Raw genomic sequence first — 6543 nt, 5'->3', positions numbered from 1 at the left:
TTGAGGAAGTCTGGAAGGCTATATATCAAAACATTACTAGAATCTACCTCAAGAGAATGGGATTAGGGCAGAGGCAGAGAGACAAAAGAAAACAATTAAGGAACCCTTTCAGTGGGGAAAAAATGCAAAGGGAGAGGGGATTATAAGTGAAATATTAAACAGGAAAATTTCCAGTTAGCATATAAAATAATAAAGTCTGGAAGGCTATATATCAAAACATCACTAGTAGTCAGAGCCTAAGCACGAATTAGAAGGAGCAAAGGCACTTGGGGGAGCTGACAAAGTGATTATTTTATTTCCCTGCCTTCTCCCCTGCCCTTCTTGGAAAAGCTCATGGTAGAGCCATTGGAAGCCTGTCAATCCCATCTAACTCCTCTTCATCCTCTGGGGCCCAACCCTCCTTGCCCACTAATGAGGGAAGGGGACATGGGAGGGAATTGCCTGGGAACGTGCTCTGATGCCTCCTTTGCAATACACCATCTGATTTTCTGGCACAATGTGAAGAAAGCTGAGCTTGGATCTTACCCCACACTGATAGTGCTGCTTACCCTGGAGATTTCAGCATCATCAGTGTGGCTTCTTATATCATCCTGGCTTCCCTCTTTCTCACTATCAACTTCAGGGTCTACAAGTTTGTCATCCAAGCTGTACAAAATTCAAAAGGCCATGCAATAGAGCTATCTTCAGAAGTTTTCCATAATTATGAGAGTAACCCCATAAATATGGTCAACATGGTCCCAAAACTCATTATGTGTGTCTTTCTGGTGAAAGATCTGGCTGTGTTCATGTGGCTAATGACCAACATTGGCTTAGCTCCAATGAGATTGCCCTCCTGATCTTTGCCTAACTGTAAATTTTCAGTATTCCAATGAAAAGTGCAAATCCCAGTCTGACTACTATGTTATGACCAAGCCAGATGTTGAAGGGCCCAGGCAATGCTCTCTGGCATTTCAAAGAAAAAAAAAAAAGAATAAGCACATGGAAATTAAAAATCCAACAGTTACCAAAACACCATTGAAGAGTTATAACCCTGCTCTTGTGCCATGAAGGAATATGTCCAGTGTTCAAACTTTTTTCATCTGGTGTTTTCTCGCCTTCTTTCACTTACCCAAGTACTGGGTTTTGAACCAATGTCTTACAAGAGTTTTGTGATTATTTTCAGTTTAAGGAATCATGATTACAAAAAAATTTATTTGGGGGTGGGAGTGGAATAATGACTATGGAGTTAACTTTTATATATTCCTCAGACTATTCTTACCCTCCTCTGACCTCGTAACCCTGTTTCATAATGTGAGCAGCTACTAGTGTTATTGTCTGTCTTCTCCCGCCTCACTGGTACAAAACTTTCAATTCTGTTAATAGCTCATAGGTGATACTGATAGTCACTGAATCCTAGAATTGTTGTTATTGTGGTTTAGTCACCAAGTCATGTCTGATTCTTTGTGGCCTCATGGACTGTAGCCAACCAGGCTCCTTTGTCCATGGGATTTCCTAGGTAAGAATACTGGAGTGGGTGGCCATTTCCTTCTCCAGGGGATCTTCGTGACCCAGGGATCATACCCGCGTCTCCTGCATTGGCAGGCAGATTCTTTACCACTGAACCACCAGGGAAGCCTGAATCCTAAAATATCATCTGATAAATGAGATCAGAAGCAGAAAGTTGGCCCACTGAGCTGACCACCACTCCCTCTCTGCTCCTGCTTAGGAAATTAAAAGCCCCACCATTTGGGAAGGTGGTTTCTATTTCATTTCACCTGGACATGAGTTCTGAGCTTGAGTATGAGAAAAGTGCTTCCTACCTTCTTAAATACCTGCCTCATGCTTAATAGACAAGGCTATGCTTTATTTGTGAGCTGCTGGCTCAGAGGTTAAAGCGTCTGCCTGCAATGCAGGAGACCCAGGTTCAATCCCTGGGTTGGGAAGATCCCCTGGAGAAGGAAATGGCAACTCACTCCAGAACTCTTGCCTGGAGAATCCCATGGAGGAAAGAGCCTGGTAGGCTACAGGTGCTTTATTTGGGAAATTAAATGTATATAATTTCTATAAAAAATAATATTAGCAGTTGCCTCTGGGTACATGAACACACACAGAGTTCAGTTCAGTTACTCAGTTGTGCCTGACTCTTTGCAGCTGCATGGACTGCAGCATGCCAGGCCTCCCTGTCCATCACTAACTCCCAGAGCTTGCTCAGACTCATAACCATAGAGTTGGTGATGCCATCCAATCATCTCATCCTCTGTCGTCCCCTTCTCCTTCTGCCTTCAATCTGTCCCAGCATCAGGATCTTTTCCAATGAGTCAGTTCTTCACATCAGGTAGCCAAAGTATTGGAGTTTCACCTTCAGCATCAGTCCTTCCAATGAATATTCAGGATTGATTTCCTCTAGGATTGACTGGTTTGATCTCCTTGCAGTCCAAGGGACTCTCAATAGACTTCTCCAATTCCATAGTTCAAAAGCATCAATTCTTCGGTGCTCAGCTTTCTTTATGGTCCAACTCTCACGCAATTCACTGTAAGTTATTTGAGAGAGTATATATGAATAAGTGATTGTAGTCAGGTGATTCATGATTTGGAAAAGAGCTTGAATATATTGGGGGCAGGAGGAGAAGGGAATCACAGAGGATGAGATGGCTGGATGGCATCACTGACTCGATGGACGTGAGTTTGAGTGAATTCCAGGAGTTGGTGATGGACAGGGAGGCCTGGCGTGCTGCAATTCATGGGGTCGCAAAGAATCGGACATGACTGAGCGACTGAACTGAACTGAACAATTAATAGAGCAGAATTTCTAGATGCTCTGTCCCTGATAAAGAAAAAATACCTACAAACTGAGATTTATGTTCTACCACATTTTAAAACTACTTAAAAATGGTTTAAACACTATCACCATGAACACTATGGAAAGAAGTCTTATATTTGGCCTAATCATTGCCCTCTGGTCATCAAAACTCACTTACAAGGGTCAGTGGTCTCCATCAGTCCGTACTGTAACTGACTGTTCTCCCCAACATCAACACAAATATCTGATGTTTTTATGGAATGAAAATGAAATGAAAAGATGCAGAAAAATGGTGGAGTAAAGCTAATAAGTAACTATACTCTCAGTCTCTTTGAGTTGATGATACTCTTAGACCTAGTTTGAAACTTCATCTATCTTTAAAGCCCAATGGATGAGACTAAACAGAAAAAGACAAGGTCAGCATTCCGGTCCACACCAACACTAATTCTGAGTCCAAGATATCGTATGTGGTTCATTAAAGGAGATGTAATTTAAAGATACAAATCCCTAAGCTTATCAAGTCTAGAACAACAATAATTAAATACATGTTCTGATAACACTAAATGGAAAAAAATCTCATGAAGCCCATGTAGCCAAGCACTGTCCTAATCTAACTTTGTTTTCCTTTCAACAGGGTTACAGAACCCACAGAGGCAGAAACGAATGGGTTTTGTATAACCCTGGCCTTCTCTTAGAGCCTAATTATTTGTTCTCAGAAACTCAAACCACTTCACTATACTCAAACAGGCCAGAAAGTTTGCAGGTAGAGCTGAGCCAAAGAGTCTGGTTTGGTTATATTAGCCAAAACATGAGTCGACCCATTTGAGATGACTAGACACAAAGGCAAAAGAAAATACAAAAATTTATATAGATGTGTGCCTGTGTGTGTCTTGCTGCGTGTCATGTTTTTGCGAATGCTCACTGGAGTTGACAGGGAGTAATGACAGTATTTTCACTGGATTGTCTTTTCCTTGGCTCATCTTTACTTTTGGAGGTAGAGCAGCAATGCTAGATCCTGACTGATTTTAATCTGCTTACCTCATTTCTTGACAAGCAGGACAAGAAATTACAGTACTCTTTGTTATTATTGCAGCTGATAAAACCCTTTCAGAGGTGTCCCACCCTCACTCAAAGCATCCTTCTTCTCACCCAAATAGGCTTCCAAGAGTCCATGTAGTATTTGCAGCAAGAGAGAAAGTTATGTTTCATTTATTAAATAAATACTTGAGCTTCAAGTTACATTGAACTATGCTAGGCACTGTGAAAATAAAATAAGCAAATAATAAAAAAGAAAGAATAACATAAAGTTATAAAATCTAAATGTAGGATAAGAAAATGTTTTTAAAAAATATTTAGTTGCTTTTAAAACTTTTATTTTGTATTGGAGTATAGCCGATTAACATTTGTGGTAGTTTCAGGTGAACAGCGAAGGAACTCGGCTGTTCCTTCATACATGTAGGAACATACACATGTATCCATTCTTCCCCAAACTCCCCTCCCAATGCTTGCTAATAATGTAACATTTCCTTAAAAAAAAAAAAAGCCCAATACAAATCTCTCTTTCAAATAATAGATATAGGTATAAGTACAGATGAGCTTCCCACGTGACCGCTAGTGATAAAGAACCTGCCTGCCAGTGCAGGAGACGTTAAGAGACATGGGTTAGATCTCTGGGTTGGAAAGATCCCCTGGAGGAGGGCATGGGCACCCACTCCAATATTCTTGCCTGGAAAATCCCATGGACAGAGGAGACTGGCAGACTACAGTCCATAGGGCCACATAGAGTCAAACACGACTTAAGCGACTTAGCACACATGCATCGGTATAGATGTAAATGTAGAGATACAGATGAGAGATACAGATAAATAACTCCCTGTTACATAAGGATTTTCTTTCTGCATCCCATTTGGAAGCTTTTGCATACACAGTTCTGGCCCTGGACAAAAAATGAAGTGAATGACCTTCACCTTCATCACTTTCAGTGTTTCCCAACATTCCTGTAGCTTTCCTGTCCTCTTAGGGTCTGTTTTGCTCATAATTACCCTGGCTTCGAAGGGTCCTCTACTGTACTCCTACACTGAACAGTCCACTGTGGTCCTTTATAAATTCCTTTTCTTCCCATCTCCACTGTCTAAAGAGTGCAGCTTTGTGAGGATAGCTTTTCAGATATACCAATTTTGCTAGATTACCAGAAGGCAGAAGGGTGTGGTTGTAAACATCAGTCCTGGATTGAATTAATTATATCTGTGTGGAATCCTGGCTCAAATACTTAACAGTTCTGTGATCTTGAACAGTTTACTTAGCTTCATGTCCCAATTTTCTTTTAGGTAAGGTTGGATGAAGGGGAGTGGTGGCTAGTACCATATTTCATCTAATCTATGATGCCGTCTCTTGTCAGTCTCACCATGATTTGACAAGCCCCAAGGCTTGTAAAAGAGAAGAATATGTTCTAAATTATGCTAGTAAAGACACCATTAATTCTAAAATACATACTAATTTCACTGTGAAAATGTGTGTGGGGGAAAGTGAATCTTAAAATGTTTAAATACAGTAATATCAAATTCATAAAGGTATGGTAAGTATTAACTAAGATTTAGGCACTTGAATGTTAGCCAGTATTATTCATATGTTACTCCTGCCAGATAATATAGTTCATTTTAACAAAGGTTCTTTAAACACAATATACAAAGTCACTCAGGGTGGGGTCTGGGGGTTTAGAGCCAATGGAAACATACCTTATGGGTGGCTTAGATTTTTTTGATGCCCTCATTCAGATCACACATCTTGGAAGTCATTTTTAGGATTGCTGCTGCTGCTGCTGCTGCTGCTAAGTTGCTTCAGTTGTGTCCAACTCTGTGTGACCCCGTAGATGGCAGCCCACCAGGCTCCCCCATCCCTGGGATTCTCCAGGTAAGAATACTGGAGTGGGTTGCCATTTCCTTCTCCAATGCACGAAAGTGAAGTGTTGCTCCCACTCAAAAACTAGTGACACAAATCTGGAATCAGAACTTTTATCACAGTTTAGAGATTTATCCCTACATTAAATAATCAAATCATTCAAAGACTTTCATAATGAGCTGAAGTTTATAATTGCCTCCCCCAGATCACTTTCCAGGCTACATAGCTTTCCATTACTCTTTACATCTGGAAGTTTAGTCAGTGCACCTATGACTATTTATCCTCAATATTCTAATTTCTGTCTTTTGATGTGTTAAATTGAAAAAGAATATATAAGCACCAAACAGGAAAGAATACCTTTTCACTACCAGAAAACGTAGTTATCTTTCAGATGAATGACATTATAGAACAAGAATATTTTAGCAAGCACTCTGAATGACATAAATGTCATATATTTATTTATAAATCTAACTTGGTCACCTTTATGTTAAATTCAACACAGGAAATCTAAAAATGACACTCATCCAGAAGTTGGATATAATATATGTAACAAATATGGTATTCATAGAATGTTCTGTAAAGCATCATTCTTTTATAGGTCTTCAGTTTAGTCTGCAGCTTGATAACTTGTTTATGTCAGCATGCCTGTCTGCTAAGTAGTATACTGACAATATTGATGTGATTTTCCAATGATCTGAATACTAGTACAACAGTTGACAATATCTTGCCACAACTGTATAACTTCATAAAAGCTTTCATCTGCATCTTGCCAAAAATGTAGTGTCTATTTATAACTAGTCAATCATTTTCAGTGAGTCAGTCCTTTTGCATATCTAGCACAAACAATATGCTGTGATCTAAGTTGA

General features: G+C 39.8%; 1 pseudogene; it reads left to right on the top strand.

Annotated features, from left to right (window-relative positions):
* The first annotated feature begins 426 nt into the window (after positions 1-426).
* Positions 427-1047, top strand: LOC138436375 (reticulon-3 pseudogene; annotated as a pseudogene).
* The last annotated feature ends 5496 nt before the right edge of the window (positions 1048-6543 follow it).

Source organism: Ovis canadensis, chromosome 3, assembly GCF_042477335.2.
Source record: "Ovis canadensis isolate MfBH-ARS-UI-01 breed Bighorn chromosome 3, ARS-UI_OviCan_v2, whole genome shotgun sequence".
NCBI classification, from domain to species: domain Eukaryota; kingdom Metazoa; phylum Chordata; class Mammalia; order Artiodactyla; family Bovidae; genus Ovis; species Ovis canadensis.
The sequence above is the reverse complement of the archived record's forward strand: the minus strand, read 5'-3'. Positions and strand labels throughout refer to the sequence as shown.